General features: G+C 42.0%; 1 pseudogene; it reads left to right on the top strand.

Moving 5' to 3' along the window:
* The first annotated feature begins 11,150 nt into the window (after positions 1-11,150).
* LOC119042512 (40S ribosomal protein SA-like) lies at positions 11,151-23,687 on the top strand (annotated as a pseudogene).
* Positions 23,688-27,331: the final 3,644 nt, after the last annotated feature.

Below are 27,331 nucleotides of genomic sequence, written 5' to 3'. Positions count from 1 at the left end.
CTAATGGAAACTATGGACTCTGAATGATGATGATATAATGATAACGATAATGTAGGTTCATCAGTTATAACAAATGTATCCCTCTGGTGGAGGACATTGATAATGAGGGGGGCTGTGCATGTGTGGGGGCAGGGGGCATATGAGAAATCTCTCTATCTTCTGCTCAATATGGTTGTGATTGCAAAAGGGCTTTAAAAGTGGTCTACTTTTTTTTTAATTAAAAAAAGCACTCCATGGCTAATATGACATGCAGTTGTAAAGTTTTTCCTCTAACCTCAATAATGAGACAGAAGGCCTATTTTTGCCACTTCTAATCAACATAGTACTAAACATTCAACCCAGAACAACGAAGCAAGAAAAAAGAAGATATCCAAATTGATCAAATGCAGCAATTAAAAAAAACGTAACGACTGTCCTCTTAGTGACGTGTCAGGCTCTGTGGGAACAGGAATGATAAACACTCTGCCTGCACATTTGGGAGGTTGTTTCAGAAGAGGCCAAGTGATTGCTAAAGCAGTCTTGGCAATGGAATGTGTTTTATTACCATACCTTTATGTGAATGCTAACTGCCTCTTTTATTTTTCCTTCATGTGAGTACAGTAAGGCAGCCACAGGACATTGTAGGAACGATAAGGACCTTGGAGATCACCAGGGCTCTTTGCAATGGTGAAACAGGGACTCTCCCAAGTGAAGTGACTTGTCCAAGGCCATAGGTCAGGTTAAGGGCAGAGCTGGGACTCCAAGCTCTGTCTCCTGACTCATAGTCCTGGGCTCTTTTCCCTGTTGTTTTTACACAGGGCTGAGTCACGGGTGATTTGTTCCCCCAGCACAGTGCTAGGTACACTGCCAATAGATAGATAAATGTATTTGTTCCACAGAATTAGAGATTCAAATGTCTCCAATACTCAGGAATAAATCAATAGCTTTTTTTAGTCTTCAAGTCCAAGTTATTTGGATCATTGCAGAGGTTGGACTCAGTCACTATTATGTATCTTTACATTTCTTGGTACTTTTCTCTTGCTTTTAACACTTCTCTGATACTCATTGGCTTATTTCCAGGGCCAAGATATATGTAACTGAGAAAAAGGGGTATGTAAGAGGTTTAATGTATAGTAGAGATGAACAGCGGCGCTGGGGACTTGATTGTTTACGTGACATAGAGAAGTGAGTAAGAGCATGGATGGTAGAGGCCAGCAGCCCTGGGTTCAAAGGCTGTCCATGACACTAGGAAGATGTCTAGTCTGATGCCTCTAATCTTGGGCTTTTTAGATCACTGAACCTCAGTGTTCTCCTCTGTAAAATGGGGATGACAGTGTCTCCCTTTTACGATTGTCATGAGTTTAAACTGAAAAATCTTAAATTGCTCTTGGAAGTCCCATTTATTTATATGTGTAGTTTAATGATATACACACATATCCAGAAAGTAATGTTAGAGTGTGAGCAATAAAAAAATGAGACTATCGAATTTGCTTTTTATTGATTGATGTCCTAATGATAGGTCATTTTAAAGCAAAGGACATCCTGCTGTGCTGTGTGCTGATGCGGTAGCCTCTCTCCCTGCCCCCACCCTGACAGCCCCCCAGTTTAGAGGCCCACTGCCCCTTGTCTGCAAGGTTGAAATAGCCTCCTCTTGACTGTCCTGCCTCTTTCTCTTTTTCTCTATCTCCATCCTACTTATTCTTGAGTAATTTTTTAAAGCACATATTCAGCCATATTTTGCACTAGCTTAAAAGCCTTCAACGAGTCCTACGGCTGACAGGATAAAGCAATACAGTCTGGTTCCAACCCGCCATTATAACTCGTTCCCACCAGCACCATCCCCATGTTCTAACCAAACAGGACTCCTCGCTGTTCCCTCCACACCCCCACATACTTAGGCACCTCTGTGCATTTGCTCATGATGTGTTCTTGGCTTGAAATCTTCTTTTCCCACTTCATCACCTACTAAAATCCCAGTCATCCGTCAAGGACCAGCTACAATTTTCCCTCTTCAATTAAGCCATTCCTTACTCCATCCCCTCTTGGCAAAATTAATTACTCTTTGCTCTGTGTTTGATGCTACTTTATTCTTATCTCACAAATAGCACTTACCATATTAAATTACAGTTTGTTGTGTATGCATCTGTCCCCAGCTAAACCTGGATTAGCAAACAATCAAAACTATTTCTTCTTTCCATACCTTTGGCTCTGTTCCCCACTAAGATCAAATGCTTCTAGAATTGTTTTTATTTTATTTATTTTTTATTTTTCCAGGAGTCTGTCTTTATTTTGCTTATTAGTTCAGTTTGTTCATTAGATTCCACATATGAGTGAAATCATATTGTATTTGTATCTCTCTGACTGGCTTATTTCACTTAGCATAATGTTCTCCAGGTCCATCTGTACTGTTGCAAAGAAAAAATGTTCTCTATTTTTACTAAAATTGTTTTTAGCCAGTGCTCTGGGCAGTCCTTCTAAATCCATCAGGGTTGACACCAGAGTGAAACATACTTCCCATCAATAGTTAACTATGACTGCCATGATATAAGACCACGTGTTACTTCTCTACATCCAGTACCTAATGCAACATCTAGTGCTTAATAAATGCTTGTTAAATACATGAAGGCAAAGTTAAATAGCACTGACCTATTAGCCGTGGTCATTAAGGAACAATTCTGGGCACGGACAGTCCTGAGTCAGGCCCAGAGTGTTAAAATACTTGAGATCACACTTCAGATCCTAGACCTGGGATGTGGAAGTGTAAACTCTGATTGTAAAAGGGTTTCAGATTTGAGAAATAGTTGCAAAGTAACTCAGAACACACAGTAACACATACACACAGATACGCTTGCTTGGTGGAAAATGTACCTCCCATACACAAGGAACTTTTTTAAATGATATGGAACTGATCATTCATGTGGTAGGGTGTTTACCTTCTTCCTTCTTCACCAAACATTTCCAAATATGTTTTTACATTCAGTTTTATGGGAAAAATATATCCAGTTTTCTAGTGCAAGTTAATAGGACCATAAGTTTCATTTTATAGAAATGACCATTATTACTATTTTTAAGAATAGTAAACATTTCTTGCATCGTCACTACATATCAGGCACTGTCTTGGCTGTTTGATATGTATTATCTCATTTGCTTCACAAAACAGTACTATGAGTTTGGTACCATGATTATCTCCATTTGCAGATGAGGAAATTGAGTCTCAGAGAGGTTAAGTAAACTGCATAATATTTCATTTCTAGTAAATATCCAGAAGTGAGATTCAAGGAAAGATATGCCCAAATTTAGAGAACATACTCTTAATCATCTTATAATAGCTCATGACAACTCACATGGCATCCTGCATTAGTCAGCTTTTTCACAATAATGCTGCGTAACAGCTACCTCAAAACTCAGTGGCTTAAAACAAGCATTGATTTTCATGCACAAAGGTCTGCAGATTACCTGTGAACTGACTGAGTTAGACTGAACTCAGCCGGGAGGGTGTGTACGTTCACTTTACATTTGCTTCCCACTTGTTTATTTTGGAGCCTAGGCAAGAGGGACATTAAAGAACAGTGCTACTCAGGAATCTCATGGCTGGCCACCAGTGCACAAGGTTAAACCTAACCTGAGAACCTGAGAATGCACATTAAGATCCATGTCATGCTCACAGACATTTCGTTGGCTGAAGCAAGCTGCATGGCCAAACGCATCAATGGGGGAGGAAGGCGAAGGCCCGTGATGGGATGTGGAGGGGAATAGATATTTACTAAATAATAATTATACAAGTATTCCTAAGTTTGCTTGTTTGTTTATTTATTTAAAAGTGTAGGAGATGTAGCCCTTTGCATTTAGACAGGTATTATTTCATTTTTGCCCCTGTTCAAAGGCGCACAACTCCAAAGCTGCCACTGAAGATTTCAGCCCTCATGTAGTTCCGGGCTGAGTCCTAAAATGCTGACTATTGAGCTTTTTAGAATGGTACCACTGTTGGCAGATTGCAAATCCACACTATTCTTCACCGAAGTCATTGCCAGGTTCATAAAGGTGTTTATATTTTTTTAAAAATCCTGCAGTAAAAATTTGATTTCCTCAAGAGTAATGTATTTTTAGAAACCCAGAAGTTCTTGTGAACAACTCTTATAAAGAATCATAGAACAAGATCATAGCACTTTAGAGCCACGTTCAAGGGCACTTAGTTCAACCCTGTGTTTTACAGATGAGGAAACAAATAGTTTCGGTTTCAAACTTTCAATTACTGCATACAGTGGACTAAGTGTTTTTCTCATGCAATAAATGCAATGAGAAAAAAAATCCAGGGCAACCTTTCCATGTCTTACTGTAATTCTGTAATGGGGACCTCTGTTCAGTTTATTTTATGAGAATCCTCATATGACCTGCTAACTTTATTACTATAACCAACTTCCCCAGTTGCCTCTGAAAAACAAAAATGAAGGCTTTCCACTTCTCTGTATGATCATGGGGATCTTCTGCCTGTAGAGCCAGCAGAATAAGCTGAGAGACACCTGGTCACCTGATCTAGTATCCTGAGGACATCTAGGGCTGTTTTCCACAAGGGAGAGAGAAAGAGCCACCAAGTCCTGCTTTCCAGAAAGGGATCTACAAGTATCTTTTTAGACTAAACACTTTCAATATGTAGTTAATGGTGTTCCCTATTAGATCAACTGAGATTTAGAATGGAGAGCACCCTGGAGTGAGGGTAAGAGCAAAGATGTGAAACACCTAAGGTGAAAAGTACAATTCATTGCCTACCAGCTGTGCACCAGGCCTGGTGCTAGGTGCTAGGGTTATAATGTGAACGAGAAGCAAAAAAGATCATGTATTCATGATGCTCCCAAGTCTAGACCAGACGTGTAGCTAAATGTTATCAAAGCAAAAAGTACAGGATGTCACGGGAGTGTGATGTGCAGGATTTAACCTAGTGTGTGTGGGGCAGGGCCAGAGGGTAGTCAGAGAAAGTCCCCCTGGGAGGCTGAGGGAGCGCGCTTTCCAGGCAGAGGAAAGAGCATGTTCAAAGGCCCAGTGGCTCTGAGAAATGGCCGAGGAAGCCCAAGCTAAGCAAGGGAGGGGAGAGTCATCTGAGAATGGTCCAGGCCAGAGGGGGTCTCATAGACTGAGAGTAGCGTTTTGGACTTTATTCAAGGGCAAAGAGAAGACATTGAATGTTTTGAAGTAGGGGGATGACATAAATGTTGGATTTGCAGTTTTAGAAAGAATGGTTTGGTTGTTTCTACTGTCAAAATAAGTTGGAGAGGGGGAGAAAGAATTGGGGAATGTAAGGAAGTTACATGGAGAACAAAATAAGAATCTGGTGCTGGTGAATAATCCAGCTCAGGCTGTAGATTATTCAGAGGGGACAGTCGAGTGGAGTGTGTGCGCGCGTGTGTGCACGTGTTTGCAGATCACAGAGAGCACACTGAAGTCTTGTTTTCCTCCCTAATCTCACCTAGAACTTCCAGAGAGCCCAGGAATAGGATCACTCCTTTGGGGTTTGAAAACGTCTCCAGAACACGGTGGTTAAAAGACAAAAATGGCTCTGGAGTTAAAGCTGGCAAACTGGACACACACACATATATTTAGCCCCCTTCCGTCCTGAAACCCAGGAACACAAAAGCAGAGGTGGAAAAGGTGAAAACACATCAGAAGTGCTGTGAAAGATGGCTGACTGACCTAGCCTAGTGAATCAATAAAGCCGCATGTGAAGCCTGCTGTGGGCAACTCCAGGTGGAGATCAGGGCGATGCATTTACACACAATTAACACCAAAGACTGTCAACAAACTATGAGAAGCTGGGGGGAGAGGGAGCCGCAGAAGGAGCCAACCTCGCTGACACCTTGATCTTAGCTTCTAGTCTCCAGACAGTGAGACAATACAGCCTTATGGTCCAACCCACCCAATCTGTGTAGAAGCCGTAGGGACTAATACACACGGAATGTGACAGCTGGTTTCAGTGCACCCCATGAAGGGAAGGGCCAAGTCTCTGAATCTTCCTCTGAAGGAAGGAGGAAAGGCAGGGAGGAAAGAAAAGGGGGCTGGGGGAGCAGAGGGTAAGGGACGAGATGTGCCTCGATCTATCTTAACCCTAGCTGGAAAGTCTGTCTTTGAGCAAGAGAGGTTATACCTCTGTCTTTAATTCTTTTACAACTGGAACATATTTCTGTATTATGCTTATAGTTGAAAAATAAATAAATGCAAACATGTGCCATAGCAAAGAAAAATGGAAAGAAAATTCTTCTACCTCAATCCTTCTAAAGGGAAAGATAACTAATTGGTAACATCAAGGTTAATAAAGGATATTGGGGTGAATGAAAAATGTAAAAATATTGTATTTAAGTTTGTTTGCTCGGCGTTTTTCCCAACAAAGGAGGCTAAGCGTACTGGGGCAGGCGGGGCTTTGTCTTACTTCTCCCTGGGAATGTCCAGAGCCGGGCAGACAGGGACCCAGGGCGGCCGTTCTTGAACTTGCTTGGGAACATTTAGAAAATTTTCCAAAGATTGGCCCTGGATGGATGTAGGCAATAAGGTAATAGCTACCACTTCCACCCTGTTGTTCAAGCTCCAGTACGTGATACATAAACCACACGCAGCCTCTCTGTGGTTCAGAAGGTTAAAAGTTATTAACTGAAATCAATTGAAATGAAAAGAGTCACATCTGCCACGGTCCACAATTCACTTCTCCAGACAGCTTTGGCCCGCACTGCAGGGGACACACACACACACACACACACACACACACACACACACAAAGTAACACAGTAACCCTCGGGGAGAGCAGAGGCAGCTGCAGAAGCCAAAAACCTCCCAGTCCTAATTAAACCCTCTAAGTTTCCAGGCAACACAGCCAAGGAGAAAAATCATTTCTAAGCTCAAGACCCCCAGCCCCCAGCCCGAGCAAAGGAAACGGGTCATTTGGTTTAATCAGCCCACGTGCACATTCTCTCTCCCCAGGTTGCCAAGATGGGGCCTGTACCTAGCAGAGGTATTTGTGTAATCAAAGCTTCTGGAACTTTCCCTGCCAAGGCTACCAATGTGAATAGGCTCCTGAGGTAAAAATGTTCCCCCCGCTGGGGACGGCGCCCTTGAAGTCGACATCAAAATCAAGCCAGGGTCACAGCTGTTGCGGCACCCCACAGCGGAAAACTTGCAAGAAATCCTAGCCTGTACTACTGCTTTGCCTCAGGTCTACAGGAAACGACCCAGTTGTATGTGTGTGTGTGTGTGTGTGTGTGTGGGAGAGAGAGAGAGAGAGAGAGAGAGAGAGAGAGAGAGAGAGAGAGAGAATATGCTTGAAAAAGCCAACCCTTTTCAGGAGTACTCTGAGGTGGAAAGACAAAGCTACTCGGAACCTTGCCCCTTCACCACGGCAACCCCACCCCATCACCCTCACTCATCCCTGTCCCGTGAGTCGGGGGATCACCGCCTGATTGAGAGCCACTAGGTGGCAGCAGATTAACTCTTCAAATGCCAGCATGAGCTCAGAGCAGTGAGGAGTTGGGTCTGAAAACTTTGCATCCAGTCACTTCCCTCAAAGACAAGAAAAACGAAGTGTTTTGTTCTGTACTTAAAGATCCTTGGTCAGCAGTGGGGAAAATCCTTTGGAGGGGAAAGGTTGCTGGTCACCCATTCACGTGGTGGCTGAGGCAGGTGCAATTGTGTACCCTCCAGGTTTCATGACTTCAGTGACACTTGGTTCACACGTGGTTCCAGGACTGAAAGATCCTTTGAGAAATGTATTTCCATGTTCAATTCAGTTCAAAAAAAAAACTAAACACAATAAGAAATGCATCCCCTTCTCCCGGGCAGTGCTGATGGATGGGTCCCTGCTCTTGAGGCATGTGGGGAAGACAGGTCATAAATGAGTAGTATCTTGCAGTTAACCACCTTGGCTGAAGTAAAGAAATGAGACTCTAAGTTGTTGTGTGTAAAAGGGAAAGAAGTAAGTTATGGGAAAATAAGTTTACGAAAATCATTTTACATCAAGCTCCTCTAGCATGAGAAGCCTTATGTTTTAAGGGTGAACAAGGCCTAAAATACGGAAGCCACCAGAGAGAAACGTTGCCAGCAGGGGCGAAAAATGCTTGCTGTTCAGGTGACAGGAAAACCAATCTTTCTCCTGGGTATTTGAGCCCCTGCAAAGCATCCCCCCACTCTGCCTGTTAAACTTCTGCCACACATATAAAAATACTGCGGTGCTGATTGGAGTAGTGTGCCAGAAAAGGAGAAACTGATTTACTGTAGAAAAGGAAGAAGGAGCTACCAGCCACAGGAGGAATCAGTCCAGAAAGGGGCAGGGAGCTGGGGGTGAAAAGATAAGCGCTTCTGGAGTTGGGTTTAAGAGAGTTTGGAGGAATGCAGGGGGCAAAAGGAAGAAATTAGGAGAGAGCTGTAAATGTGTGACATATATGACTACAGAGGAAGAGGTAAAGGTAATTTTCAGATGTTTTGCTGTACATTTGGGATTCTCTTGAATATGCTTCACGAGAGCTCAGTAAGGAGGAAAACTGCCTTACAATGATCTCTCTTCCTGGGACTGGGGGACCACTGAAGCCACAAGCAAGCACCGGCGGGGCTCCAACCACCCTCTGCCCTCTGCTGCCTGTGTGGGGTAGCAGGACAGAACCCAGATTTCAATTTCTCTCAGGAAAGCCATCTTTGAATCTCCAGTAGGTTACACAAAACTTAAGTACTTATTATGGTGATCCAATTTTTTATTCTTGAATGGGCAACCTCAGGGTTTAGACGTTACTCGGTAATTTCATCAGAAGGACAGAAGCATCACAGCAAGAGAACTCTCTGATCATCAAGCACTTTTGGGTGGTAATATCGTGTTTCTGTATCACCCACCACACTTGTGCTGGGTACATGGCAGGGCTAATAAGTAAGTGTTCGATGGAGTTGGGGCTCACAGTGGCTCATTAGCGTAGCTTCTTATTTGAGACAAGAATGGTTGTCTTTGAGAACATTATCTGAGTTAGGTCCTGGGGTCCTGATCGTTCTTCCATGCCTTTATACATCTGTTCCCTCTGCCAGATTCTCCTTACCTCTACCTAGCCCTTCACCACCCAACCAGGTCTGGTCTGCTAAGCAAAAGCTCGCTCTAACATGAAGACTATGGAAATGTCTCGGCCTCTGTGAAACCTGTCCTTACTGCTCACCCACACCCCCTGTGTATAACTCACCCCCAGGGACCACATCATTGATTTCCTATCTACCGTCCTAACAAGAGTGAAGACCCAAATGATTGTTGTGTCTTCAGTGCCCAGCACAGTGCCTGGTGCACAACTGATGCTCCATTAACGTTTGGACAAAGAGTTGTCGTACACGAGTATCTTGTCATTCCATGCTGAGAAAGCCCAGCTTTGGAAAGGCCATCATTTTCTGAGCACTTAACCTAGAACGTTAACTACAGTGGGTGCTAGGGAATTCAATAAATTACTTATCCCTCTAATTATAAGATGTATATCCTATTTTCCAATTGGCAGTCTCAGAACAAAACACACTCAAATTCAGAGCAAGTGGGGGAAATGTTCCAATAAGATGACTTTCTGACCGACAAAGCAGTAAGAAAATTGCTCCCAAAGCCTCTAGCAATAGAGGTTATTGTGGCCTATTCTTCTGTTTGTGACAGGCAACCATTCTTAAAAAAAAAAGTACTCCATGCTCATTAAAATTTTTTGCAAAATCAAGAATAACAGAAAAGGACAAAACGGTTTTCAGTCAGAGTCTCACTATGTAAGTAGCAAGTCTAACATTTTGGGGTATGAATTACTCTCCTGCTTATGGAATTTAATGAAAACCAGACGACAGCCCGTGCTGTCTGCTAAAATCGGAGCCAGCTTTCACAGCGAATACGTAGGTGGATTTCCTGGTTGGCTGCTGCAGCGCACACGTAGGGAGCGCCTGTGGGCACACCCTGGTAAACGGCACTGGGCGCGGGGCCTCCAGTTATCCAAAAGGGTGAATTAATAAGGTTGGGTGCTTTTGCTTAATCCTGTGGAGCTTTGTACATTGCCAACCACTTTTCTGTTCTCTTCAAACCATACGAAGTCATGACAAGCCTCGGGCTGCAACTCCTTCAGCTCCCAATCATCCAACTACTGGTCAGTCCTTTTTGCTGCATCGACGGTCATGAGGTCCTTCATAAAAGTCAGAGGACGTCCCGACCGCCCCAGGACCTTAGCCACTGGTCTCCTTGACTGAACTAAACCTGAGCTGCCCTAATACTTGAACTCTAGCGTCCAGCAAGACATTCTGCCTCGGACCCTTAGCGGCAACCCCAGCGCGGGCACTCGTTAGTGGTCCGGGACAAAGAGCTCACTAGGATTGAAAGACCACGGCAGTAAGATGACACCTTACTGAAGTAAATAAACAGAGGCAGCTTTCAGCTTTAGGAGAGAGGGCCGCCAGGAAGCCTTGTCGAAGAGCTGGCACTCCCTGGCCTTCGGGGAATGACCAGCCTGAGAAGACTGGTTGACTTCTGAACACTGGGGTGGGTTTTCAAATGTGCTTGGGCATTTCTTTTATTTAATGTAGAAAGAATTTCTGGGCTCAGAGTAATGGTCATGAATCAGCACTGTGACTAAACAAGGTTTATTTATTTGTGTATTTGGCCAGGCACTGAGTTATCTGCTGCGGACACGAAGATGCACGTGACAGCCCAGCTCAGCTGGGGAGACAACCATGACGACCATGTACTTTGCCAACCGCAGTGCTACATATTTTTAAAAAATTAACACATTGAATTTCAACAAAGTGTGAATTAGTATTTCTTGTCATTTTACATCAAGAGAAACGAAGGCTCAGGAAGTTATTTACTTTTCTAACTGACATTGCTGGAATTTTGAACAAAAACTCAAACCCACATCTAAGTCAGTTCACAGGAAAGTGGTTCAGTTCAGTGGGCGGGGCTTAGGTAGCCCTCCTCGTGGTTGACTCAGCCTGGTCCTTGGAGTCAGCCCTGACTTAGGGGGCAACCTCCACAGACAAGCTGTTCCCCACATCAGCTACAGCAAAGCTGCCTTGCAGTCAGGTAGGACTATTCCTTGGCATTGCAGACCTCTATATTTGAAGGAGGTGTTTAAATTCTCTCTGTCCTTCCAGCTAAGCTTCAGTCTTACCTGCTCCTTCCCTGACTGTGCAAAGGAGGAAATGGCGGAATGTGTTTGATGCGTATGGAGATTCAGGTGGACTTGTCTTCCTACCAGTGGTGTGGCCTCAGGTATGAGTTTTGGTAATTCTGAGCCTTGATATTTTAAGCCATTTTGGTTTCTGATCCATACAATGGCACAATAACTACCTTACAGAGTTATGGTAATATTTATTGAAATATAAGAAATTGTGGCTCTGTGCACAGCACAAGAAACACTTCAACTCTCCATAAACATTAGATTTTGTCCCTTTCTAAGGGACAAAATACTTTCTAAGCTCCATTAGCACAGACTTACATGGTCAGCACTGGTCCATGTCCTAACATACTCTCTGTTTTTTCTATGTGTTAATCTTTATCCCCCCAACTCCTTGCCTTCCCCTACAAATTGGCCTAAAGTTTTTTGAAGGAAAAGACTATGTCACACATTAATACCTTTTAGGGTGTGTAGCCCATAATGAATGTTAAAAAGCAAAAACAAAAACTCGATTGATTGATCGATTGACTGATTCTGTTTGTTGATACCACATTCTGATGGCTAAGTGGTATCCTGGAGCCAGTCATAGTGGCTTGTGAGAATTATGTTAAATTTTCAGAAAATTTGTGAGCTGGTTGTGAAACTATGGGTAGCTTAAATTTTGCTGTAGTGGGAGTATTTACACCACAGAAATTGGCAAACACTACAAACCAGGCCTTTGTTCCTTTTCCACTCCCAAACACACACACAGAGCCAGTTATGTGCTAGTTTTCTTGATAGTCTAATTTCTGGTGCTTCATTATTTGCAAAAAAACTTCCAGATAAGAGGTTGATTTCACCAAAGCAGAAGCCTGAAGAGCAGGGGTGTCCAACCTGCAGCCTGTAGACCACATGTGCCCCAGAATGGCTCTGAATGCGGCCCAACACAAAATTGTAAATTTATTCAAAACATTATGAGATTTTTTGGTGATTATATGTCACAATATATTTAATGTGTGGCCCAACAAAACTCTTCTTCTTCCAGCGTGGCCCAGAGACACTAAAAGGTTAGATACTCCTGATGATGTATCTTAAGACTCCCTATAACGATAATGGGATTTCTAGCCTGAGAATGAGGACTTTAGAGATCTCACTTAGTTTAACTCCCTTCTAATGCAGAAGTATCTTCTTTGATATTCCTGGCGAATGTCTATCTGGCCTCTACAGAATACCCTTCAGGATAGGGAGTTCATTTATTATCTTCCAGGCAGCCTTTCCCATGCAGAACTCAAAGATTATTCCAAAGTTCTTCTTCATAATGATCTGTTCCTACTTTTTCTGTAACTTCCACAGATTTTTCTTGGATCTGCTTGTTTTTTTGCAGCAAAGCAGAATGTTCACATACTCTCCAACTGACAGCATCGAGCACGGCTATCAGGTCCCTCGGAGAGCCCCTCTTTGTCAGGCCTTCATTTTCCATCCCTCAGGGCCCCCTCACCGTGGTGGGTATCCACAACAGAACAAAATATTCCATATTTAGCTAGTTCAGTACAATAAAGGAGACTACTACTTCCTTATGGTATTTTTCCATAGTCATGTTACACATTTAGTTTGTGTTGTACTTAACAAATTAATTCTTTCCATTGGCATCATTTTCAAGCTGAGTCACTTCATTGCTGTTCTTAATTCATTTTATGAACTCAGCACTTTACATTGTGGTGTTTATACGTCATGTTTTCATTATGATGCATTAGTTTTTGAGTACTGATTTTGGTATCCATCATATTAATTTAATTAATATTTTAGTTTTGTGACCTAAACTATAGGCTTTTCTAAAGATAGATTTTTAAGGCTCAATAAAAATATTCAACCAGTCATAGTGTTACCGGTTTACTATTATCCAATACACTATTTGTCACTACCACTTAATCAAAAATGGTAATGAATTTGATGTCATATGGCGTGTTTTTTTTTAACAGATTACATTTTATTGATTTTGCTGTTACAATTTTTTCCTCTTAGCTTCCCTCTACCTAAGATCTCCTACTCCCTCAGGCCATCCCCACACCATTGTTCATGTCCATGGGTCATGCATATAAGTTCTTTGGCTACTTTATTTCCTATACTTCATTTTAGATCCCCTTGGTTATTATGTAACTACCTGTTTATACTTCCTAATCTCTTCACCTCTTCACCTGTTCCTCCACATGCCCCTTCTATCTGGCAACAATCATAACACTCTCTGTATCCATGATTCTGTCTCTGTTCTTCTTGTTTGCTTAATTTGTTTCTAAGTTTCAACTGTTGATAGATAGGTATGTATTGCCATTTTATTGTTCATAGTTTTGATCTTTTTCTTTTTCTTAAATAATTCCCTTTAACATTCCATATAATAATGGTTTAGTGATGATGAACTACTTTAGTTTTTTTCTCGTCTGGGAAGCTTTTTATCTTCCCTTCAATTCTAAATGATAACTTTGCTGGTAGAACAATCTTGGCAGTAGGTCCCTACTTTTCATGACTTTGAGTATTTCTTGCCACTCCCTTCTATCCTGCAAAGTTTCTTTTCAGAAATCAGCTGACAGTCTTACGGGAACTCCCCTTTAGGTAACTAACTTCTTTTCTTTTGCTGGTTTTTAAAAAGATTTTATGTATTTATTTATTTATTTGTTTGTTTGTTTTGAGAGCTGGGGGAGGGAGGGAAAAAGAGAGGAAGAGAAACATCAGTGTGTGGCTGCCTCTTGAGCTCCCCCTACTGGGGACTTGGCCTGCAACCCAGACATGTGCCCTGACTGATTCACAGGCCAGCACTCAATCCACTGAGCCACACCAGCCAGGGCTCTCTTGCTGTCTTTAAGATTGTCTATCATTAACCTTTGACATTATAATTATGATATGTCCTGGAGTGGATCTCTTTGTAGCCATCTTGTTTGGGTCTCTCTGTGCTTCCTGGACTTGCATGTCTATTTCCTTCACCAATTAGGGAAGTTTTCTTTTATTATTATTTCAAATATATTTCTAATTTCTTGCTCTTTCTCTTCTACTTCTGACACCCCTATGAGGCAAATGTTGGACCTCTTAAAGTTGTCCCAGAGGCTGTTTAAACTATTCTCATTTTTTTATTCTTTTTTCTTCTTTATGTCCTATTGCTTGTTTTTTACTTCCTTATATTCCAAATCATTGATTTGGTTCTTGGCTTCATCCATTCTACTGTTGTTTCCTGTAAACTGCTTTTTCTTTCAACTAGTGTATCTTTTGTTTCTGACGGGATCTTTTTTATGCTGTTGAGGTCCTCACTGAGTTCCTTGAGCATCCTTACAACCAGTGTTTTGAACTCTGCTCATGATAGATTGCTTATCTTTCTTTTGTTTTGTTCTTTATCTGGAGTTTTGATCTGTTCTTTCATTTGGGCCATGTTTCTTTGTGTCCTCATTTTGGCAGCCTTCTTGTGTTTGTTTCTATGTATTAGGTAGAGCTGCTATGATTCCCTGAGTTGGTAGTGTGGCCTAACATAGTACATATTCTGTGTGATCCAGTAGCACAACCTCCTCTATCACCCAAGATGGGTACTCAGTGTGCACTCATCATGTGGGCTCAATACCCCCTCCTCTTGTAGTTGAGACTTGATGCTGTTGGCAGATCAATGGGAGAAATTTACCCAGGCCAGTCATCTGCAAGGACTGGCTGTGACAATTGACCACCAACCTCTACCCTCTGTGGAGGGGCAGGGAAATGGTGCTCCATCATGGTCTGTAGCTGTCCACTGGGTGTGTTGACCCTAGGTTTTCCCAGGTAGTTCAGGCCAAGGTCAGCACCCCTCCCCATTTTTTGTCTGGGACCACCCTGCCTGAGTTACAAAGCAGTATGAGATGGCTGCTACTTGTACTGGGTTTGGAGATTCTCGAAGCCAAGCTGTGAATCTAGGTTGGCTGCTGCTAGTGCTGGGCTGGGGCCACTTAGCAAGAAGTATGGGATATTGGGGGCTTACTGAGGCTGACTGTTACTTGTTTGATAGGATTTGGGAAGTTGTGAAGCATAAGCCAACACCAGCCATTCATATGGAAAAGCAACTTGGGGGACTTCCGTCCAAGATGGAGGCATAGGTAGACACACCGTACCTCCTCGCACAACCAAAAGAAGGACAAGAACAAATTTAAAAACAAAAAAACAGAATGGCCAGAAACTCAAACTGTATGCAAGTCCAACAACCAAGGATTTGAAGAAGGCACATTCATCCAGACTGATAGGAGGAGCAGAGACAGGCAGCTGGGCAGAGAGGACTCACCACAAGGCAGTGGCTGGTGGACCAGGTGGTCCCACATTCACATGCAGATAAACCTGGAGGAACAACTGGGGAGTGAGACAGACTGCACAACCCAGGTTTCCAGTGTAGGGAAATAAAGTTTCAAAGCCTCCGACTGAAAAAATCTGTGGGGGTTGAGGTGGCAGTGGAAGAAACTACCAGTCTCACAGGAGAGTTCATTGGAGAGACCCTTGGGGTCCTAGAATGTACACAAACCCACCCACCTGGGAATCAGCACCAGAAGGGCCCACTTTGCTTGTGGGAAGCAGGGGAAGTGACTGAAAACTGGCAGAGAGTGGAGCAAGTAGCATTGTTACCTCTTGGTCCCCTCCCCCACATAGTCTCACAACACAGTGACATGGGTTGCCCCACCCTGGTGAACATCTAAGACTCTACTCCTTACTATGTAACAGCTGTGCTGAGACAAAAAAAAAATGGCCCAAATGAAAGAACAGATCAAAGCTCCAGAAATAATATAACTAAGCGTCGATGAGATAGCCAACCTACCAGATGCACAGTTCAAAACACTGGTAATCAGGATGCTCACAGAATTGGTTGAATATGGTCACAAATTAGATTAAAAAATGAAGGCTATCCTAAGTAAACTAAAGGAAAATGTACAGGGAACAACAGTGATTGGAAGGAAACCAGGACTCAAATCAATGATTTGGAGCAGAAGGAAGAAAGATACATTCAACCAGAACAGAATGAAGAAACAAGAATTCAAAACAATGAGGAGAGGCTTAGGAACCTCCAGACCATCCTTAAACATTCCAAAATTCGAACTATAGAGGTGCCAGAAGGAGAAGAGGAAGAGCAAGAAATTGAGAACTTATTTGAACAAATAATGAAGGAGAACTTCCCCAATCTGGCAAAGGAAATAGACTTCCAGGAAGTCCAGGAAGCTCAGAGAGTCCCAAAGAAGTTGGACTCAAGGAAGAACACACCAAGGCACATCATAATTACATTACCCAAGATGAAAGATAAGGAGATAATCTTAAAAGCAGCAAGAAAAAAGGAGACAGTTACCTACACAGGAGTTCCCATCAGACTGTCAGCTGATTTCTCAAAAGAAACCTTACAGGCAAGAAGGGGCTGAAAAGAAGCATTCGAAGTCATGAAAGGCAAGGACCTACATCCAAGGTTACTCCTTGCAGCAATGGTATCATTTAGAATGGATGGGAAGATAAAGGGCTTCTCAGATAAGGTCAAGTTAAAGGAGTTCATCATCACTAAGCCCTTATTATATAAAATGTTAAAGGGACTTATCTAAGCAAAAGAAGACAAAAAATATGAACAATAAAATGACAACAAATTTATAGTTATTAACAACCACAGCTAAAACAAAAAACAAAAACAAACTAAGCAAACAACTAGAACAAGAACAGAATCCCAGAAATGGAGATCACTTGGAGGGTAATCTGCAGGGGAGTGGGAGGGGAAAGAGGGGGAAAAGTTACAGAAAATAAGTAACATAGATGGTAGGTAGAAAATAGACAGGGGGAGGCTAAGAATAGTATGGGAAGTGTAGAAGCCAAAAAACTTACATGTATGACCCATGGACACGAAATAAAGGCAGGAAATGTGGGTGGGAGGGGGAGTACAGGGCTGAGGGGAATAAAGGGGTGAAAATAGGACAATTGTAATAGCATAATCAATAAAATATACTTTAAAAAAAGAAGAAGAAAAGCAGCTTGGGTGGGATGGAGTCTCAGAGGATGTCCAGGGTGGGTCAAACAATGTTAGCCAAGTTGATGGAGTCTCGAATATGACACCAGCCTGCTGGCTCTGTGGCTCTGTGGGGAGAGGATTCAGAAAAGGTCAATGGCCTTCTCCCACCTTTCTGTCTGGTAGAAACTTGTCTCCTTGCCTCAATTCCAGACACTTCAGTTTCTCCCTGTATGTCACTGTTGCCTTGCAAGCTGCTACTCTGGTGCTGGAGCTTAGAGTGAGTCTGAATAAGTCCGTATATGGATTCTTTAAGGGGAACTGCTTGGGACTCCAGAAGTTTCTTTCACCAACCCAGTCCTCACTAGTTTTCTCAGCCAGAAGATACGGGGGCTTATTATCTTCTTGGCACTGGTACCCTTGGCTGGGGGCCTGGTGTGGGGATGGGACTCCTTGCTCCTGAGATAACCCTCCTGAATTTTTATCCACCACATGTGGATGTGGGACCAGCCCGTTCCACATCTGCGCCCCTTCTATCAGTCTGGATGGATGTGGTTTCTTTAATTCTGTAGTTGTAAGACTTCCATTCAGCTCAATTTCTGATGGTTCTTGTATATTCTCGTTGTAATTTCTATGTGGTTGTACAAGGAGGCAAGCCACCTTCATGTAGGCCACCATCTTGATTGTATTGGTTTGCCTCGCTTTTAGTAGATTCAGCCAATTTCTGTAACCATCTACTTGTTTTCTAATTTGCTTGTATATTTTGAATTTAATAACTGAATGTAGAGTTTTGTTCTGAGGAAAAAACTTACCAATCAGCACTTTCTGACACTTACCTCTTCCTGTTTGTTGAAAATAGGGATGACATTTTCTTAATACTTCTTTGTATTACTCTCCTGTTCATTTCAATGTTACATGGATTCCCAGTGATGGGATTCTTGCAAGTCTTAGTCATTTTCTGTTAAGTAATTTATCTGGTCCTTTAGGGCACTGTTGTCCTATAGAAACCTGATACAAACCACAATAGCAAGTCATTTATATAATTAGAAAATTTCTAATAATCACATTAAAAAGGTAAAAAGAAATGGGTAAAATCAATTTTAACCTTATATCTCGATTATAATTTCAACCTATAATCTATATGAAGTTATTAATGAAATATTTTACATTTCTTATACTAAGTCTTCCAAATCTAGTGTGTATTTTACGCAAACAGTAAATCTTAATATGTACTGGGGCTCAAAAGCCATGTGTAGCTAGCAGTTATATGAATCGTGGAGGTATAGACTTATACTGATTTTAAGTGCCTGGACATTATTGTTGCTATAATTATTGTTTATATATATGTGTGTGTATATGGATATATATTTTTAATCTTGTACTTTATTCCCATTTTCATGCTATTTATTCTTTCCTTTTCAGCATGAAAATCTCACTAACAGTGAAGTTGGCAACAGTTAAATAGGGGCGAGTGGCCTCGCTTTCTCTTTGTCTATTAATATTAACGAGGGTACCTTTTACAGTTAAGAACCATAAAGAAACCTCGTTAAGGGCAACAACATCCCCTAACACACAACTCTCCCTAGAACCACAAAATGGGTATGTTACAGAGGCCTGGGAGCTAATTCTCTCCAGATGTTTGCAAAGAGAGCAAGACCAAAAGGTGGAAACTGAAATTACTAAACACTTAATAAGGAGCTGATGGAACCAAGGCCCCAGGGTTGGCTCAGCCATGAGTGAAACACAGAGACCCTGTTTGTTCCGAGGAACTTCAAAGCCTCCTATAAACTCCCAGGAAAGGTGAGAGGCAAAAATGCTACAGTGAACCCAGCATTCCTGCAAAGTCAAACTGAAGACTGACTTGAGATGCTTCCCTGGTGCTTAAGAAGACTGAGGGGCAGGTCTGGTGAGCAGATGTTTGACTTTTGTTTACGCCCATTCTTACATACAGTGTGTGCATGTCGGATACAGGCGTTTCTCTAGCTAGGCCAAAGGGGACAAACCAATTAAACATTCAGTTAAAAAAATAGAAAGAGAAAATGTCTTTTTTGTTCTAAGTATTACTCTTCACTAAAACCATAAAATCGCTAATGAGACATAGCAGATCCACATAAAGTTGGTTATATTCATCTTCATTTTTTTCGTCCTTCCCTTCCTTTATTAGTGGGATGAACAGCATGGAGTTTAGGCTAAGATCATAATTAAAGGGAGAGAAGAAAGACTAATTCATCAAGTGTGGTATCAGTCTGATAAGTTATCTTTTTGATCACCTGTTACCTGGCAGGAGAAGGCTTCCAGAACTCAATCCTTTATTTGTTTTTGTTTTTTATTCCATTTCTTATCACTATGACCTTGCAGGTATGTGAAGTTTACCTTATATATATATTTTTTGAGTTCAAAAAAAGTGAAACAATGGCAGACCCAAAGGAAGGCAAACCAATGTCATCAAAGGTGGTCACATTGCCTAAGAGAACAGCTGCTGTAGAGGATGGAGAATAACGCTCATCAAACAGTTACAAAGAGAGAGAAAGGCAGTCCTGGCATTGTTTAAAACTGAGGCAAAACTTCATCTTCTCCTTGGAGAATCAACAAGTGGGCTAATCACCCTTTTAAAAACCTTAAAAAATTTTAGAACAGAATTATGCAGCATTACATTCAGAATAAAATGGTTCATTAGATGCATAATCTCTTTGGACTGAGGTAGACCTGGGTTGAATTCCCAGCTTAGCTGCTCACTAGGTTTATGGGCTTTTAGGTTGTTTAACCTCTCTTGGGTTTCAGTTTCCTTATCTACAAACGAACCTCCTCCTTAAGACTGTTATGAGCATTAACTGAAGTATATATGCACAATACTTCACCTCTTATAGCCCAGCTCCTGACACAAGTAAGAAATAACTAATGATATCCAAGGTGGTAGCTGATATTTATTATCTACCACCGCAGGCTTCTGTTCAGCTCTCTTCCTGGAAAAAGGTGTTCTTTTGTTATTCACAGCCTGGGTAGGTTCCATGATTTGCAGACAGATTATTTTCCTTCTAAACCTCCCAAGGGTGGGTTCATTGAAATTTCTTTCCTGTGCTAGTTCTCTGCATACGGAAAAGAGACAGTCTCAACTGAGTCATGTATTTGGTGAATTTCTTTACTCTGAGCATTTGCAGGAAGTGTAGCTCTCAGAAATAGTTTTCCAAGATGGATCATTGGCTACGGGGCCATGTGTCGCCCTGTACCCATGCATCCCTCAGTTCCCCTTCTCAGTACTTTCGTGCAAATGATCAATCACCATAATAAAGCATTTCATGAAGTCACAATTCAACAAGAAAAAGATAAATGTAAACACTACACAGACAAACACTGTGAAGAGAAACATCTGGATGTCCATGGCTGTTTCCTGTTGAGAGAGTTTGGGAACTTGGGGATTTTAACAGTTGGACAGGGCTAATTTTGGAAACGGCTTCACATTTGTACAAAAAAGAAAAGCACACATTTATTACACTTCACTTGTCAGATGAGGGAAGTTGGCGGTCAGCTTCCCAGGCCTCTCTCAGAACAAAAGCGATGGAATTGGAAACACAGCAGAGGGTTTTCCTTCCCTTTCCACTCTGTCACTCAAGGGCACCCCCTTCTCCTTCATTTTGACTTTGCTTTCCTTCACTTCTTCCTTCCTTCTCACACGCAGTCTCCTCTGAGGTTCCAGAAATCTCAGTTTTGATTATCTGGTTTTTCCACGGATGGGCCAGTTGATTATAGGCAAATTTCTCAATATTTCTAAGCCTCATTTTCCTTTAAAAAAATAAAACAAATAATAATAGTAATAATAATGATACATACCCACCCGTGAAATTCACAGGATTGTATAGCTCAAGTCTGTCCTCCTTCTAGTTTACAGAACATTTAGTGTTCTTTTTTGGTTATCTATCTATCTATCTATCTATCAATCATCTATTAATCTATTAGATTTTATTTATTTATTTTTACAGAGAGGGAAAGGGAGGGAGAAAGACAGGGAGAGAAACATCAGTGTATGAGAGATACATAGATCAGCTGCCTGTTGCATGCCCCCAAATGGGGACCTGGCCTGTGCCCTGATTGGGAATTGAACTGGTGACCTCTTGGTTTACAGGCTGGCACTCAATCTATTGAGCCACACCATCCAGGGTGCTTCTGTATCTTTTAATATGAGGTTTCCCTTTTTCTCCCCCTAAAAAACAGTGATTCACTCTTTTTGAGGCAGCCATAATATTACTGATGTTTTGAGAAATTATTTCTCTCTCTCTCTCACAGATATTAGAAATTAGCATTTCAAAGCATATTTAGTAGGCTGGGAAATTTTACTACACATTTTTAAGTAAGAAAAAGCAAGTAATAAAATAATACAATCCAAATTTGCTAAAATATTATATTGATACATATTTAAATTTATGTTACAGGATTATAAATGGGACTTTTCTTGTCCTGGGCTCCAGGCTACAGCAGCAAGGTGACAGAAATGTCACATTTTAAAGAGGAAATGCTAGATACATAACTGCAGATGGTAGCAAATCATAGACCAGTCTTGTAACATTGCACCACCCCAATCAGCCGGCATAAGAAAAGACTAGAAACTCAAAGTCAATTTGCTTAAATAGGGACATCATACTAATGAGATGTTGCTTGACTAGGGACTCTTGCGACATCTCTCCTGTTCTCTAGAAGTTACACACCTCTCAGGCAGAGTGAGAGCAGTTCTGAGTAAATTATTTCAAGAAATTGGGACTATCAGGTGGTGATCCTGGCTTCTCACTCCCCACTAGGTGCTGGTTGAGTTATAGAGACTCCCAGGCCCATTAGGTACTGCCCCTCAAGCAGAGTAGGGTGATCAAGGTCTTGGGAACTTGACATATATTCCCTTCCCTGGAGGTGGGAGGGCACGTGTGAACCCAGAAAGCTGTGGCTATTTCCTGCCTGAGCAGCCTGTAAGTGGAATTCCAGAGAAGCCGTTTGCAGCAGTTGGGCAAGAGGGGAAAGCAGCAGGGGAGCAGCCTGACTCCAACATTTAGTAGGGATGGGATGCTGAGTTTTCCCTTGGCCAAGAGAATATTTTGGAAGGTAACTGTATCTAAAGATCTTTGAAGTCACCCTAGCAGAAAATGGTAGCATGGTAACTGCAAAAGCCAGGAGTGGATAATGGCAAGGCATCAGCTGGAGTGTGTCACTCACACTAATGTTAGGGAGCTGCCCAGTCCTCAGGGTGCTTTTCGGGAATCCACACATCCAACCTGCCGGAGCCTCCAGTGGGAAATAGGCAGTGTTAGCCAAGGGGAACCTGAAGCAGCAGCAGCAGCAGCAGCTAAGACAGCATGCTCCTCTCTCTTTCTCTTTCCCTCCCTCTCACCCAGTTCTGGGAAGCCAGGAGAGAGAGAACGGACCCAGACGTGCACCAGACACGCAGCTTCTCACAACAGGTTTCTGACTATGACTTCATGCAATGATGAGACTTGCAAATTGGGACATTGGAGCGAGCAGATTTTTTAAGTTGAGAGTGAGATTGAAACTTTGATTTAGAATCAGAACTTGCTATTATAACAGAAAGTGATATTTTCCTTGTGGATCCATTTTGCTCTCAGTATCTCATTCCTGATGATGGGGAGCAGGGAGAAGTTTCAGACTTCCCAACCAAAGATAACACAGCCTTTCCATGTTTACTCCAAGAGGGTCCATATGGCATCACTCTGAGTCCATGTCATAACTTAAAGGGAAACTTTCATAAATTCTGCAGCCGTGGATGTCCTGCAAATGAAGGAGGAGAATGTCCTCAAATTCCTTGCAGCAGGAACCCACTTAGGAGGCAGCAGCCTTGACTTCCACGTGCAACAGCAGGTCTACAGCAGGAAAAGTGATGGCGTCCACAGCATGACCCTGCAGGGGACCCCGGAGAAGATCTGGCTGGTGGCTTGAGCCATTGTTACCACTGCAAACCCCGCCGCTGTCAGTGTCAGACGGCCCAGGAACACCCGCCAGCAAGCTGTGCTGGAGTTCGCTGCTGCCCCTGCAGCCACTCCCAGTGCTGGCGCTTCCCCTCGGGAACCTTCACTAACAAGATCCAGGCAGCCTCCCGGGAGCCACAGCTTCTGGGGGTTACTGGTCCCAGGGCTGACCGCCAGCCTCCCACAGACGCGTGTTATGTTAGCCTGCCTACCACTCCCTGTGTATCACAGACTGTCCTCTGCACTGTGTGGACATTGCCATCCCTGCAGCAACAAAGGGGCTCACTCAGCAGGTCCGATGTCGGTGGATGCTGGCCTGGAAAGTTCTGCGCATGCGTGGTTCCATCTCCCATGTACACCCATGGGAGGTCATGCCTGATCTCTACTTCTACAGGGACCCTGAAGAGATCGAAATGAAGGATAGACCACTGAAAGGGCTGTGACCAAGTAGGCGTTTCAGGGCAGATGGCTGCTCCAGCTCCGGCATCCACTGCTGCTCAGCCTGAGGTCACAGACTGCTCTGAAGGTGCGGTGCCCTCCGGGCCTGTCCAGCAGTTCCCCCCTGAAGCCCGGAGCGCTCAGCTGCACCAAAGACCAGCCTGCAGTCCCCGCTGCTCAGGCCGCTGCTTAGAAGGAAAAACCAGAGACCGGTCTTAAGCCGTTCTTCCACTGACTCTTAAACAGAGCATGGAAATAAGATTGATGAAAAAAAAAACAGTTTTTAAAAAAAGGATAATGCACTCTCTAGGTTTAAAACTGTCCCAGATATTTAGTAGATTCCATGAAGAGGATGATCAGGACTACATCTTCTCTCTCAAGTTACTTCCCCTTTCCTTCTTCATTTCTATTATGGTGTTTTGTTTTAGGCAGATGCCTACACATCCTTTTTCCCAGTTGAAAGAGAAGTCTCTAATCAACGTGTGGTGTCCTCATTATACAGGTGTAAAAAACAGAGGTAAGTGGCTTGTAAGGGCGCATAGCTAGTGAGGGAAGAACAGCCTCTGCGGGTGTGCAGAGGTTGATATACATAAACGCAAGGCCACCAGGTGACTGAGTTAGGCGACTCACACGTCATCTTAGAAAAATGAGATGCATGCTAGCTGGATGGGGTGGCTGAGGTGCCAGATCTTGACATACTTTTCATGATACTTTCAGACTCATTAAAACACACAAGCCTAGCACAATTGAGCCATTTATATATTTCTGAAAGATGAATGTGGTCCAGTAAAGGACATAAGATTTAAAAGATTTCACATAGTTCAATGTGTGATTTGTACTGTTTATTCCATTCACTTATTCTTCATTCATTTATCACATATCTATTTTGTGAGTTTTATAAATGAGGTAATTCTGGGCCCCAGGGATAAAGAACATCAATAGGATAGATGACCCCCATACATAAGAAGTTTTTACCCAAAAAAGGAAGGGAATGAATAAAAACTACTTACACAATTCATGTCTTATTATAATTTTTGTTAAGCACTATGATAAAGAAATTTATGGCCCCGTGAAACCATAGAATGAGGACATGACCTATTTGGTGGGTCAGAGAATCTTTTCTTGAAGGAATGGCAGTTGCGCTAAACTAGAAAAGATGAATAGAAACTAGCCAAGGAGAAAGGAAGAGTTGTAACAATGTTCCAGACTAAATGTGAGCTATTTCTATTGAAGCAGACCTATGAAAGAGGTGGGATGACTGGATGTGGTGTGGTCCATTATATAAGGTGTTAGATCAAGTAGATACTGGATTCAATCCATGGTCCACCATGTGGTGTATGTGGGACTATCTTACTGGGAGAATCCAGGAATTGGAAGAGGTAGCTGTAATATAGCTGTATCATTTTGGCATGCTTTCAGTGTGATGTACTAAGTAAATCCAACTAACAGTAGTTAAAATGGAGGTTAGTAAACTTTTTCTGTAAAGATCTGGGTAGTAAATATTTTCAGCTTTGCAGGCCATGCTGTCTCTGTTGCAACCACCCAGTTCCTTCAGTGAAGTATGAAAGTAGCCATAGACCATAGTGAACAAGTGAACATGGCTGTGTTCCAGTGAAATTTTACCTATTGGCCCATGGACTGTCATCGGTCAATTCCTCTCATAAAATAGGATATTTAAGGTTCACCTAGAAGTCTAGCTGAGATGGTTTCCGGGTTGGTTCAGCAACATCTTGAGATGAGGGAGCTGGAGAATCAGCTCTGTGATTCCCTTGTGGTTATGTAAACAAATAAAACAAAAACACCAGATTATGAGATGGGTGGTTCATGGTGGCTGAGGATTGAAAACTACTATTCTGTAGAGAGTAGAGTAAATCCATTAGCCTGTCCATCATTTGTTAAAACCAGTCTCATTGTTCACTGGTCAGCAAAGGGTCTTGAATTCAGTCTGTAGAGATCTGATTCCTCCCTTCTCTCAAAGTCTGTGGTCCTCTGATAAGTTCTGCTGCTTAAAAGCTGCTGTGATAAAACACAACAACAGATTTTGATATCTCCTACACAAGTGTATATGGAAATTTTACCTTTGGCAATACCAAGGTGGCTACTGGAATTCCTAGCATCACTGGTTTAAAGGATAGCACTCCCATCAGGAAGGAGAGCATAGCCAGAGGAGCTTTTGCTCACAGCACTCCCTCTGGTATTGAGGAAGAAATCTTTCCTAGGGGACTCCTATCCACTATTGCAGTCTTACCTTTATGTCTTATTGGCTACAACTAGGTCACATGTCCACCTTTACACCTATCACAAAGAAGACTGGAATAATCAAAGCTCTTCCCTGGGCAGGCTGTCTGATACCTGAGCAACACTGGGAATCTGTTAACAAGGAGGAACGACTTTGATAGTTATCTGGAAGGCCACCAACTGTGTCCCTCAACAGTTGTTACTGGTCTCCTTCCTTGTTAACAGAAAATGCAGACATGATGGGAGACAGGAGCAGCAAGAATTAGGTGGCTCCTTGGAGAGCAGTCCCTGATAATAAGGCCGTGGGCTCTGAATGAAGCTTCAATATGCTGGCTGCTAATGAGAATAATCATATCTTATCTGTTTGGGGATTTTGATTTTATTTTTTTATTAGAATGCTTAAAGGGGAATACCCCTCCATGCCATCCCTCTTCCTAGGGACACACAGAACAAGGCTAAAGAAGAAGCTTAAGGAAAGGAAGCTCTAGTTTATCTATAAAACAAACATACTGATAGTTTAAATAATCTGCCACAGGTTATTGGATTTCTTCTCTCTATTTATACTCTACTTTTATGAGAAACTGGCAAAGAATATATACACACATGACAGCATTAGGGATTTAGGAAGAAACACCATTTTCAGGGTAGGTTATAATTAAAGTCATACTAATTCAGCCCAATCCTTAAACACCTACTCTGCCTCAGTCTGCACTGCAGGTAATGATATAATTATAACCTTGAGGCATTGCAGGACATGGGAGAAAGAAAGAACTCTTCAAGTTTTTATGCTAATTGTATGTTACTATTGTCTAATTATTTGTCAGGGAAAGGAGATGAAGAATGATGAGAAAAGCATGAGTTTTTGCAGCTGGCTGACTTGGGATCACATTCTGGCTTTGCCACTTAATAACTGCCTCAGTTTCCTCATCTACGTTCATAAGACTTTTGGGGCACCCTCAAAGGCAGAAACATTAATCAGAGGCTTAGTTTGGTTTTTAAAGTTATGTTTTTTTTTAAATTAAAGATACAAAGTGAAAATGAGTTTTTCCTTAAGCTTTAAGTTTGGCTTGATACATTTACATTTATAAGTCTAGCAAATTTTAATAACCACTTTTGAGGGACCTATGACTAATATTTGATTTCACTTACAAAATTGGTTAATTGAACATCTTCTAATATTTTATTTTGTCATTTTATTTTATTTTTAACTGAATTTATTGGGGTGACATTGTCCAATAAAATTTTATAGGTTTCAGGGGTACAATTCTATAATACATGATTTGTAGATTGAACATCTTCAAATATTTTCAAGTGCATTATATATTTAATGTATTTGATTCCATCCTTAGAGAATTGTTTAACAATAAATGAAACTTCTTTGGTATTTAAAAAACAAGTCTAACAAGGATAAGTTTAATAAATAAAAAAACATAAATATGGGGAAAAAAGAAATAGGCAGTTGTCTTAAATAAATTTGGTGAGATGTCAAATTAAAATCACAAATTTAAGTGTTCCATTACATAATTTAAGTTGGAGTTCTGAGACTGTCACTCTACTGGCCAAATCACTTAAGCATTAGAAATATGTAACACTTGCATATTCAGGCTCCTTAGCCTGAAATATTA

The sequence above is a fragment of the Artibeus jamaicensis genome, unplaced genomic scaffold, assembly GCF_021234435.1.
Source record: "Artibeus jamaicensis isolate MK-2021 breed Jamaican fruit bat unplaced genomic scaffold, CSHL_Jam_final scaffold_1019, whole genome shotgun sequence".
NCBI lineage: Eukaryota > Metazoa > Chordata > Mammalia > Chiroptera > Phyllostomidae > Artibeus > Artibeus jamaicensis.
The sequence above is the reverse complement of the archived record's forward strand: the minus strand, read 5'-3'. Positions and strand labels throughout refer to the sequence as shown.